General features: G+C 40.0%; 1 protein-coding gene and 1 pseudogene across 2 annotated transcripts in view; one reads left to right on the top strand and one right to left on the bottom strand.

Annotated features, from left to right (window-relative positions):
* NRXN3 (neurexin 3) overlaps positions 1–13,824 on the bottom strand; it is a 1,457,090-nt gene that overhangs the window by 1,047,418 nt on the left and 395,848 nt on the right. The gene's annotated exons all lie outside the window — the stretch shown is intronic.
* LOC102424064 lies at positions 10,904–11,804 on the top strand (annotated as a pseudogene).

The following is a 13,824-nucleotide window of genomic DNA, read 5'->3' as shown; positions in this document are numbered from 1 at the left end:
ATCATGTTGCACTGTAATTGTCTGTCTCCCCTTCAGACTGGGAGCTTCTTAAATGAAGGAAATTGTGTCTTTCCTCTCAGTGTCTCTAAGTGCCCATCCTAGTGCATGGCACAAAGTGTATGCACTAGGATGTGGAAAATGGGGAGAAATAAGGGCAAGGAAGCTCACAAGGGCTACTTTTGGATGCCTCTAAGTCACTGAGAACTACAATGCAGAGAGAAACCTCTATATTCATTCTGCTTGATAAGTTACAAGAGGAGAGAATGTATAAATGATTCCATGTGATGGAATCACTGAATATTTAGTGAAGTTTTCCCTAGTGTGCATGCTTAGGAATGTTTAAGGCTATCAATATGGAAAGTTATGCACACCAGAGTGGCAGCTGTCATTAGCTTATATGTCTTGGCAGAGCACTAACAGGATAAGAAGAAAAATATCAAACACAAATTCTAGCAAGATTCTCTAAGAGATTGACTGACAAAGCTCAGGACCAAAACTGCCTCCCACTCTGGAATATGCTAAGGGACTACTGTCCACCTCTTTATGACAGTGTAGATTAGACTACCATAGAAAACACATGGAGATTTTGAAACAGTACCTCAGAGCCTTTATCATCTCTACTCAGAATAAAAAAGCAAGAATGAATCCCCAAACAATGAAACTTTGGCCACAGCTAGCAACTTCTGGCTGCTACAAACTACCCTAAAAGAAGATAGATTGCAATAGGAATGCCAAATACCTTTTGGAGAAAGAGATTATATGAAAGTCCCAAAGGCAGAAGAACTGGGGAAAATACTATAAAAAGAGTCCATGAAACCAAACCTCAAGAAGTCTAAAATAGTTAGTTGGAAACAGTAGTAGCATATGAGGGAAGCAAGTTGGTGTTCTACACAGCTTAGAAGTCAAGAGCAGTGGGTTCAGAACCATGAGTAGTGATGAGACTAAGAAGTGTTGACCAATGGGCAAGTTCCTGGAGCACTCTGGGGCTAAGAAGGCAAGTTCACACAGGGGCTTTGCAGTTCATCCTCTTATAATGTGAAGCCCATTCATTTATACAAAGTACACATGGACCAGAGCTGTATGACTTCCTGATGGCCGGGCAACTTCCAAAGAAGGAGCTCTGCCTGTCAGAAGCAACTGCAAACTATTTCTTGAAGCTCTGCTTCTTAGCCTAATAAAGGCTTTAATCAGATGATGGCTTTTCAAAGTGGTCCAAAGAGTCCTTCTACAATCAGCAGAAGAGGTGGGGAAAGTGATAACAAGAATATGCCAAGCTGGCAGGTACTTGATAACAGAATCATTTCCAAACTGACACAAATTAGAGTTGTTTCAAACTGACAAGACGGAAATGCTAGTACTCAAATTGTGTTTTTTTTTTTAACAAACAGGTTTCTTTACCTTTGTTAACTTCAAAATAAATGGTCATGCAATAAATGAGGTCAACCCCCCCCCGTTTTGAGGGGCCCCCTTCCAAGGTGCTGGTACTAAGCCCAGGATGTACAACTATGACTTTACATTACCTTTAGTAAATCTGCAGAGACCTTGATAACCACTAGATGTCCCTTATGCCATGCAAAACCAACCTGAAATGAATTTCACTACCAGTTACACAAATCACATTTAAAGATAGCTTTTCTAAGACATGGATCTTAGGTGTCAATTATAATCCCTATTATGACTCACTCCTCCTTATTTTTATCATACCCATTTCTATAGTATTTCAGTGGCCTTTTATTCAATTATTGGCAGGGGGTAGAAAATTATTATGAATTAAGATGTTTTAGAGGTACAAATGATAGAGAAATGGGCAGAGAGGAATACTGTAGAAAAGGGATATAGTGTACCTAAAGAGGGCCAAAATTCTTTATCACTTTTGGAAATAAAATAATTTTTTTTATAAATAGAGAAACCCACTAGCTCAGGTTAAATTCACATTCTTCATACACTAGGATCTTGGATTCTTCCATTTAATGAAACTAGGTATTGCAAATAATTTTAACATTTTTAAACTTTTGTGTTGTTGTTAATCCTCACCCAGGGATATTCTTTCCATTGATTTTGAGAAAGAGTAGAAAGAAGGGGAGAGACAGAGACAGAAACATCAATGTGACAGAGACACATCGATTGGTTGCTTCCTGCACATGCCCCAACTGGGGCCGAGATCCAGCCTGCAACCTAGGTATGTTCCTTGACTGGAATCAAACCCACAATCCTTCAGTCCATGGGCCTATGCTCTTACCACTGAGAAAGCTGACTAGAGCAAATAATTTTAATTTTGCTTGTCAAGTTTGGTCAATTAAGAGTGGCTGCCTAGGACACAGAGCAGGAAAGACTGCTGTGCTGTGACCAGGGAGCAACGTCTGTGATGGGTGTGAGAATGGGGAATGATTGCTCCCATGATATGTATTTTTAGAACCTGAGTTAACCTTCAGCTCTAATCCTCCCAGACTTGGATGATGGTGGGTAGTAGTGGTGGTAGTGGTGGTGGTGGTGATAGCAGTAGGACAAGTAGAAATAGTTAACCTTAATGGAGGGTTTTCTTGGGCCAGATATTATCTTTAGTATTTAACAGATAATTATTTAATCCCCTGTGACAAATATCCAAACTGAGACATGACACTATGATACATTTGAGATTAAAAGGGGGCACTGCCCTAGCTGGTTTGCTCAGTGGATAGAGCATCTGAAGGGTCCCATGTTCATTTCTGGTCAAGGGCACATGCCTGGGTTTCAGGCTTGATCCCCAGTAGGGGGCATGCAGGAGGCAACCAATCAATGATTCTCATCATTGGTGTTTCTCTCTCCCTCTCTCTTCCTCTCTGAAATCAATAAAAATATATTTTTAAAAAGAAGGCACTATTAATAATTCACTTGGACAACAGATGTAACCCAGGACTTTCCCAGACTACCTGTGGTGGATGGCCACCCTATTTTATACTCACAAAAGCCTGAGGCATGAACGGCAGCATAAAATAGGGTTGAGGCATTTGCTGAAGCCAAACTATCTGGGTTCAAAAATCCTTGCTTTGCTACTTGTTACTTAACCTCTCTGTACCTCAGTTTCCTCATCTTTGAAGTGGGATAATAACAGTACTTACCTCATAGGGTTTTCATGTGGACTAGAAGATTAAGTATATGCAAAGTGTCTAGAATAGTCCCTGCCACATGGTAAGTGATGGTTACTATTATCCTTATTTTAAAGAAAAGAGATTTTTTGGAATCAGAGATTTTAAGATCTACATGAAGTCACACAGCTATTATGTAGTGGAGCCAGAATGAAATGCAGATAAGTCTGGCTTGAGTGCCTATGCACTCAATAGCTATTATTATCGTCCCTATATATAACAGAAAAAATAAACAACTGTTTTCTTAAGATCCCTCCTTAAATCCAGCTTCTCCAGTGGTCTGAATCATAAAGAAATCTCTAGAAAAGTTAGTTTCCCCTGCCTGTGGCTTAGGCTAGCAGTTTACAGTCAGGTGTGCACACTGAACGAAGCACATTCAGGAGCACCTGAGAGAGAGCCTTGCAGAAGACCTCTCCTGGAGCCCATGCCCCTCCTTGGGTTATATGTGAGAGATGCACCACAGTTATAGAGGAACCAGGAAGTGTCTGCATCCCAAGTTCAAATACTGAAGTTCTTCCCTAATTCAAAAATTGGTGAACTCCCTGCTCTAAACTTGTATTCCAGAGCTCCTACTCTCTCTTGATCCCACCTCAATTTCCCTCCCAGTGACCACCTAGATCCTTTGTGACTCTCCTGGTAAAACAGAAGACAAAAGCTACCACTGGACACAGAGGAGTGAGTGCCAGGCCAGCTGAGCACACCTGTCCCCCAGAACTGGGAAAAGATTCACACAAAACAGCGACATGTAATAGGAACTGGTTGCCTTGCTGACTTGCTCAGAACTCCAACCAGCTCTTCTAGTCACTTAATCAGCTTCTCAAATAGGGATCAATTGTTTACTTTCATGCTGAGGACTAGGAATGTTACCACACCTGCCTGTCCAGTGGCATGGGGCTGACCTAAATTAGCCCCTTCCTGACAGTAGCCCCAAGCTTCTTTTAAATGGGCCATCAGTTTGGAAGCTGTTTATTCATGAGGTATGTCTTTAAGCAAAACCAAGTTCCTGGAAGCGTAAACACTTTAAGTCTGCAAAGATGGAAAGACATCTGTCTCTACAGTAGGCTGAATAATTTTCCTCAAATATATCAGGAACCTGTAAATATTACCTTGCTGGAAAGGGTCTTTGCTACTGTGATTAAGTTCTTGAGGTGAGACTATCCTATATTATTCAGGTGGGCCCCAAATGCAATCACCTGTATTCTTGTAAAGAGGAGGCAGAGGAAGATTATACACATACAAAGAAGGTGGCACTGTGAAGGTGGAGGCAGAGATTGGAGGGATGAAGCCACAAGTTAGGCATTGCTGGCAGCTACCAGAAACTGGAAGAGGCATATTTGAATCGTGCCATTCCGTTTACCAACTTCCTTTGGAATCTAAATCAGCAGGTGGAAAGCTTGGTACCATCTAAACAGGCCAAACTGGAGTGATCAAGGGGACAAGAAAGTATTCAAGAAGATAGGGAATATATATGGTGGTTGGGGGACCTTCCTATCACCAAAGGTCTAACAGGTGTCCTGAGAAGAAGCTAAGACTTGGTAAAAACCCACTGTTACCTCTGGCTCCTAAACTGTAGAGTTCATTTTTAGACTGGCATGGAAGTAACCACTACCAAATGTTTTATTAAATGCCTCCTAAGGAGGCGCTGACACTTCAAACAAACAAACAAACAAAAACTAGTCCTGGCCAGTGTGGCTCAGTTGGTTGAGCATCACCCAATGCACTGAGAGGTTGCCAGTTCAATTCCTGGTCAGGGCAAATGCCCAAGTGGTGAGCTTGATCCCTCCCATTGTGGCAAGTGTAGGAGGCAGCCTATCCATGTTCTGCTCTCACATCAATGTTTCTCTTTTTCCCTCCCCCATCCTCTCTCTCTCTCTAATATTTTAAATGGCTGGTAAAGTACTTCTATATGTAAACAAAACAAATAGTACATAGTTAAATTTATGGTCCCAGAGTTTGTCAAGAACCTTTCCTGGAACTTTCAAAGCACTGATCCCACATGGCCATTATTTTGTCCATTTTTAATAGGCCATTTTCGGGCCATGCCTTGTCTACATTTTCTTTCATCACAGAGGTAAAAAAATCTTTATTTTCCTGTCTGACATAATTTTGACCAGCAATTGTCTTCTGTACTTACCAGAGTCCAAGAATTGAAGAGAGACATGCACAGTGGCATCCTCCTCTCATGGCCCTGGGATGGGCCTCCCCAAAGAAAGTATCAACACCAAGGCCTATAGCACCTGAAAGATTATCAGGATCTATATAGAGCTCTCTTACTCTTATTCAAACTTAGAATTCACAGAAAAGGAGGAAAATTAAGAGAGACCATTGGATCCATGGCCAAGAAAAGGCAAGGGATCAACGTGATGGGTAACCCAAAATCTATTGCTGAACACCTAATAATGGGCAGAGGATATCAAAAGTGGTAATGGGATAAATACAGACACTTAGCTTTTATCTCTTTGGCTTCTATCACTGAATGCTACTTGGCTGTGTGGCTAGAGGATACAGCTCCAAGAAAAACCAGTAAAAATTAAATTCTATTTAACCACTGATGAAAGAGGAGATAATTTTTACCAACTTTTCCAGCAGCATTCAAAATACTATATTTTAATTTAGTTGCCTCCCATGATAAAAAATATTTAACTGGTGAGTAAATAATTCTGAAATAAGGTTACTAATAGCCTACTAATGAAATTTAAATGGTACCAACCTGTAGAACACTCAGTATCTGTGCAGTAGCTGACATTTTTATCTATCACTCCCTTCTCAAAATTCTCTTTTCTGGGGTTTCCTGATTGCACACTTTCCAAGTAACTCTTTGATGACTCATTTTCAGCCTCTGTTATCAGCATCTTTTCCAAATTCCTTAAAAAGCGGTTTCCCCAAGCATCTGATGAAGGCTTTCTTTCCTCTTTTCACTAATCTACCTCATTCACTGGTACATCTTTATCTATGCCCTAAACACTCTCCAAAGCCCCAGGCCCCCAAAATAGATTGTCTGCTGGAATAATTCATCTATCTAAAATTAAAATTTACTGTAGATCCTTAAAATCAACCTGTCTAAAAACAAACTCACCAATTCCTCCTCTTGACTTGCTTATTTCTCTGTTAGGGGTCAACTCAATTTTAAATTTTTATAGATATATATGATGATTCTTCCCTCCTCATTGTCCATAGTATTAAATTCTTATGAAGTATATTTTATTCCATATCCAACAAGTCTTTAGTAATCATTTTTTTCTGCTTCATTCCTACTATCATTGGCCCTATTTAGGCTTCCATTTTATTTAATCATCCAGTTCACAACCATAGAGAATTTAATAAGTATTAGGCTATAAGATGAATGAGATGGCCCCTACCTTAAGGAGCTTTATTTCAGTAGAAGTGTTACACATGTGAGGAGATATACATAGGGAAGAATCACAGCTGGCTTAAATATATACATATCTCCTCACATGTGATAAAAGAATTAAGTAGAAGTGAGAAATGCTGGAGAGAAAGGAAGGAGGAAGAAGGAGAAATCAGGAGAGATAAAGACAGGAGGGAGTGGGGGAGAGAGGTATGGATCAAGAAATCCAACAGACCACCAGAACTGGAAATGAGACAAATTATACTCCAGAGAAGTGTCATAAGACCACCTTATTCCTAGCTTAAAGGAAGAGACAGTTGATATTAAGTTATATACAGGGTATAGACTCCATTTTACCCTGCATCTCCATTCTAGGGCTAACCATCTACAAATGCTTTTTACAGCTAACTAACCTGAATAGAGAAAAAGTTCTGCCAAATTATTCCTGAAATCCTATATATTTGTAGTCTTAATCACTTGTATCCTCTCTGAGTATTTTTCCCCCTCCAGATTCTCTGTTATCTTTCCTAGGCAATTGAACTGAATGAACTTAGGGCAGAAATCATGTCCATTTTTGAAGTAAGAACTCAATAAGCACTCAACATATAACCCAAACTGCTGTCAATATGTCCTTTTATAGTATCATGTATGCCCCTCAGGAATTCTAACCAAATTATTTAAATACAAAAAATAACTAATCTAATGGGGTCTAGTAATGATCATTATTTTGATGATGATGATGATGATGATGATATTGATAATGAAAGAGGAGCAGGAAGAGGAGGTGATGAAAATACAGTGATCAATATGGCACTAGCAATATCTTCACTTTAAATAATCTTTAGATAATTTCCAAAATAAGGAAAGGAAACAATAGCAAAAAGATTAGAAGAGTATCAATCCCATTTAATGGAGTTAATAAAACCATTATCCTAAGTGTTTCACAATTCTTGGTCTATATATTTAATCAACTATAATAGAGTCTATTTCAAATTTGTCCTGAAAGTATGGAATATGGACTACATATTTATGAGAACACAGAACTTGAAGGAAAACTTCTTGAAAAGAAAACTTTCTTTCTTTGATTTCTATGACTTACAATTTACTCAATCTATTTTCTCCCATTTCTTACTAGCTACTCTTTCTTCTCCAGATTTTATTAATGTGTGTGTTCCCTAAGGCTCAGCCTTGATCTCTCCACTCTTTTTGCTCTGCACTTGTGTTGTAGCTCATTACATTCCCAGTTCCAACTCTTTACTCTATGCAGAGAGCTCCTAAATATTTAAGCCAGCTGTGATTCTTCCCTATGTTCAGACTCTTATATCCAACCAATAGCTGAGTATTTTCTATTTGACTACCTTTCTCTTAAGCGAAAATATTTCAAATATTTCAATCATCATCTTGCTCACAAACTTGCCTCCCCCCAACCTCCCGTATTCTTGATGTCATGTCCCTCTTCACTATCAAACCCACTTGACTGTTCTGATTACAAAAAAAAAGAGCTCTTCCAAAAGTTATCTTTCATCAATTCCACACTTATCACTCCCTCCTCGATCCACTTCAAATTGGTATATTTGCCCCATACCACACCACAAGAGTGACCAAAAGATTGACAGAACCCATGATTAATTCTCATTCCCCTTGACCTTTCAGTGCAATCTTTCTCTTGCGGGATTTACTTCTCAGGATATCTTAAGATCCCATACTCCCCTGCATCTCCACCATTACAATCTCTCTCAGTTTCTTTTGTTGGCTCTTCCACTATAAGACCTCTACTTGTGGAGTGCCCCAGAATTCTGCCTCTGGACCCCTCTTTATTCCAACTACATCCTGTGAGTCCCATTACTTTAAATATCATATATATTTTGTTGATGCTCAAATTTATATCTCTAGCCATATATTCCCTCTGATCATCAGACTTACATTCCCAACTGTCTTGACATTTTTGCTGGAAAAGCTTTTAAACTAAACATGACTAAAACCAGAAATATTGATTTCACCTTCCACAAGCCCACTCTTCTCAAGCATCCCCACTTGGATGCTGTTACTACCAGTTATCTAAACCTGGAAGATAACATGGAGCCATCAGTGCAGTTGTCTGAGTAGTTCTGACCCTTTGACTCCCTGGCACAAGATAGGATTGTATTTCTTGGCCACCCTGTGGTAGGTGGAGTTGTGTGATACTTTTGGCCAATTAGAAGTGATATGTGTCATTTCCAGGCCAAACACTTAATTGTTTCTAATATAAATCCTCCAAATTTCTCTTTTCCTTTTTCAATGTTCCAATGGTAGACTACCTTGTCATCCCATGTCCCAGAGAGAGGACAGTTATAAAAATATCAAACCACCAGCCAACACACAAAGGATATGACATGTGAGTGAGAAAATTTAACCTCTCTTGTTTTAAGCCTATGATATTTTGGAGTAGTTTGTTGCTACAACACAATCAAGATTCCCTTGACTAATAAAGATATCATCTCACAGCCAACATCTGAATCATCAGTAAATGCTACTGACTCTACCTCCAATATATATCCCACATCCTACCACTTTTTACCATCTCCATTGCTCCTATGCTGGTCCACATTGCTATATTTTCTTGCCTGGATGGCAGGAACAGCCACCTACCTATCTCCTGTCTCTACTGGTGCACATTCTGGTCCATACTCCATAGACAAGTCAGAGGGATTTTTTCTAAATTCAGATCAGTCACTCCCCTGCTATAAAGGGCCCTATGGTATTTCCTTGTAATTAGAATGAAACTCCAACTCTTTACTATGGCTTAAAGGCTGTACATAACTTTGGTCTCACTGAATTTATTCTATTTTATATCCCTTGAATTCAACAAACACCTAATCCTCAGGTCTTTGCATTTGCTGGTCTTTGAACTTCTTATCAAGCAAGTATCATCTCCCTACTAACTCAGTTATCTACAATGGATCTCTATTATCTCTTTTCCTTCTGCTTTATTTTGTTTCCTCATCTCATAGCATTTATACCACCACCTATAGCTTATATGTATTTACCTGCTCTTTGTTTCTACTTACCACATAATAAGATATATGAAAGCCAAGACTTTTGTTGTTGTTGTTCACTGATCTCAGCATAAAGTAATTTCCAGGGATCTAGAAATGAACTAGAAAAATTCTGCAAGCATTCCCCACATTTCTAGTTCCCAAGCATCAGTGGTTCTGCTGAGTCTTCAGAGTCCGTCAGGGTGTTCAAGTCTTTAGACTTTAGGGATCTTTGATTTTGATTCTTTACATGATATTTATATTTATATTTATATTTATATTTATATTTATATTTATATTTATATTTATTTATATTTATATTTATATTTATATTTATATTTATATTTATACAAGTGTATATACACACATACAATATACACAAACAAAAGCACACACACAGACATACATGCACACACATGTATACACATATATTTTTAATCTAAAAGCCAACCAGATATTATCAATGAGCTTTCTCAATGTGAGGAATGCTCTTGGGGCCAGCCCAATCCTCTCTTACTCTCTCCCCCCAACCTCTATCCCTGCTTTCCATCACTACAGATGACTAATGGGTGAGATTCTATCTTGGCAGAACCCAAGAGTTTCTGACAAGATCTGATTAAGTCTTTTGTCCCAATAAAGAACTATAAAATCATTCCAGAGAAATAGACCATTGGAAAATAACAGCTTCTACTGGTGCCAAACAATATAATCATCATTCATTAATCCATCCACTTATTAGGCCAATATGTGGAAAAGCCATGCAAGAGAAGTAAAATAAATTATTCAACAAACATTTATTGAGTAAGACTAATGCCAGTAACTATTCCAAACTATCTAAAAGAGAGCAGCAATGCTAGGATGGAATGGAAGCTTGTTATTCTTTATGCAGAATAGCCAAGGGAGGGACTTAAAATACAGTGATATTTCAACAAGGACTTGAAAACATGTGGAACAAGCCATGTAGACATTTAGAGAAAGAGAATTACAGGCAGACAAACCATAATTACATAATAATAAAAGTAGGGAAAACATGTTTACTTAACATGCTTACTTAGTCCTGAGATGTCAAGTGAATGACATAGTCGAAGAACATCAAGGAGGCTGATGTAACTTGATTAGGGGGAATTCAGAGGAGCATACTAGAGATGAGGGCAGAGAGATGGCAGGGGCCAGATCCTACAAGGTCTCTTAGGCCTCCTAAGAACTTGGGCCCTACTTCTGAGCAAGAATACTGGAGGATTTTTAGCAGAGAACTGTGTATGTTTCTCTTATATTTTAAGAAGAATACCGTTATTCTGGGGCAAACCTAGTTGCCAGTCAACCACAGGTTGGGATTAAGACAGAACTCTGAGTGCCCTCCATCAAACCTGTGTCACTGCCCCAGGCTGTCACTTCCCAAGAAAAGTCATGAGACCATGTTGAATTTGAAGAAACACCTATTTAACTTGAAGTTTCATGTAAAAGAGTTTAATAGGTATGCCAAGAAATGTGATAAAGAAGAATAAACTTAAAAGGCCAAGATTAAAAAGGCCATTCAGAAAGACAATACAGAAGTTGCAAAAATACATGCTGAAAATGCAGTCAGCCAGAAGAACTAAGCAATTAATTTCTTGAGAATGAATGCCAGGTTTGATGCTGCAGCAGCCGGACCAGAATTCAAACTGCAGTGACAATGGGCAAGGTAACCAAGTCTATTGGCAGGAGTAGTTAACTCCATGGATGCTACATTGAGGAGTAAGAACCTTAAAAATACTTCTGCCTTGATAAACAAATTTGAACACCCATTTGAAACACTGGATTTTCAAACACAACAAATAGAAGACAATGAGTAGCACTACAACCATAACATCACCACAAAACCAAGTGGATATGCTGCTTCTAGAAGTGGCAGATGGCCTTCCCATGTTGCTCAGTTGGTTGAAGTGTTGTCCCATGCACCAAAAGGTTGTGGGTTTGATTCCTGGTGAGGGTACATATGTAAGTTGCAGGTTCAATCCCTGGTTGGGACACTTACCAGAGGGCAACTGATCCATGTTTCTCTCTCACATCAATTTTCTCTATTGCACTCGTTCTCTCTCTCTCTCTCTCTCTCTCTCTCTCTCTCTCTCTCTCTCTCTCTCCCTATATCAAAAATCAATAAAAATATATCCTCAGGTAAGGATTAAAATGTTTTAAAAAGAAATGGCAGATGAAGCTGGCCATGATCTCAATATGGAACTACCACAGGATCAGACGGGATCTGTTGCCCCCAGTGCTGCTTCCATAGAACAAGATGAACTATCACAGAGACTTGTTCATCTACATGATCAAGTGTAATTTAGAGAACAGTTGCTTTTGTTTACTTCCCCTGCTTCTAAAATATTTCATGTGCATACATAGGTAAGCCGTACTCCAGTTACACTAAGAACACCATGTATTACAAAACACTCATACACTATTTATACTAGTATGCAATGCTTTTATTTAGCCATGCTGCACTTTCCAATACTTTAAGAAATTCTGGGCAGTTTCCACCTTGACAGATTTTATAGTTTTGTATGTTACGTTGAAAAGTGTGAGGGACATCTTTTTTGTAGATGACTTTGACCAAGCTAGCATTAGCTTGTTGTATATGAAACTCCCCGGGGGATCGGGCCTAAGCTGGCAGGAAGACATCCTTCTGGCAGCCTGGGAGCCCTCGGGGGATGTCCACTTGCCAGCAGGGAGCAGGCCTAAGCTGCATTCAGACATCCTTAGCGCTGCTGAGGAGGCAGAAGAGGCTCCCGCCACCACCACTGTGCTGGCAGCTGGCAGCCTGGCTTGTGGCTGAGCAGAGCTCCCCCTGTGGGAGCACATTGACCACCAGGGGGCAGCTCTTGCATTGAGTGTCTTCCCCCTGGTCGTCAGTGTGTGTCATAGTGACCAGTCATTCCCATTCTGCTGTTAGGGTCAATTTGCATATTACCCTTTTATTATATAGGATAGAGGCAAGGTGCATGGGTGGGGGCCAGCTGGTTTGCCCTGAAGTATGTCCTAGATCAGGGTGGGGGTCCCGCTGGGGTGCCTGGCCAACCTGGGTGAGGAGCTGAGGGCTGTTTTCAGGCTGGCCAACCCCCTTCAGGGTGGGGGTCCCCACTAGGGTGCCTGGACAACCTGGGTGAGGGGCTGATGGCTGTTTGCAGGCTGGCCAAGCCCCCCAGTGGGGACCCTCACCTCATGTGGGTGTGGTCAGCCTGGGTGAGGGGCTGAGGGCCGTTTTCAGGCTGCCCACAGCCCCTTCAGGGTGGGGGGGGGGGGTTCCGCTGGGGTGCCTGGCCAGCCTGGGTGAAGGATTGATGGCCATTTTCAGGCTGGCCACGCCCCCAGCGACCCAAGCTCCCAGACTCTCCTTTTTTTTTTTCCCTGGGATTTATTTATCTTCTATAATTGAAACTTTGTAGCCTTGAGCGGAGCCAAGGGCCGGCCAGGGCAGGCAGGAAGCTTGGCTTCCTCCATCGCTGGGGGCAACCCAAGCCTCCTGCTCACTCCAGCTCCGTGGCCGCTGCCGTCTTAGTTGGGTTAATTTGCATACTCACTCCTGATTGGCTGGTGGGCATGGCTTGAGCATAGCAGAGGTATGGTTAATTTGCATGTTTCTCTTTTATTATATAGGATTTATCAGCTTTTAAATTTAGATTATTATTGGATTTTTTATCCAGTAATTTAATGACTATTATTTGAATTCCTGAAATTTAAAAAAATAATGTGTTGATAATTTTACAATATAACTAGAAAAAACTACATTAAATTGAATAAATTAAGGTTTGCTCCATTTAAAAATTTTTTCTTTGCTAAATATCACTGTTGTTGACTCAAAGAAATTTAACCTTTTATACTTTCAACTGAAATTGAAACACACTTTAAATGATTTTTTGATTTCTAGTCTTCCTTTGGTATACTGTATTTTGTAGAATCTAAAGAACAAAATAAAATGACAAACGAAATAGAGTCAGACATTTGGAAGCATGCAAGACTGAGGATTCTTATTGGGGAGTGGGGATAGGGGAGATGCAGGAAGATATTAACTAAATAATTTATTGGCATATGTGCATAACCCATGGACACAGACAATAGGGTGGTGAAGGCCTGGGGAGGGAGCTGGAGTGGGGAGAAGGGGGTCAATGGCAGGGGTGGGGGGATGGAAGGGGACATCTGTAAAACTTTCAACAATAATGATATTTTTTTGAAGATTAATTTACATGGTCTTAATATCATTTACATTTTCCATAGGATCGTTGATCGCCTTTTGAGAATCTTGGCCTACATTTTGAAACCAACCAACAAAAATACCAAAGAAAAAAAATTGAGTCAACTCAAA

The sequence above is a fragment of the Myotis lucifugus genome, unplaced genomic scaffold (genome assembly GCF_000147115.1).
Source record: "Myotis lucifugus unplaced genomic scaffold, Myoluc2.0 scaffold_34, whole genome shotgun sequence".
Taxonomy (NCBI): Eukaryota; Metazoa; Chordata; class Mammalia; order Chiroptera; family Vespertilionidae; genus Myotis; species Myotis lucifugus.
The sequence above is the reverse complement of the archived record's forward strand: the minus strand, read 5'-3'. Positions and strand labels throughout refer to the sequence as shown.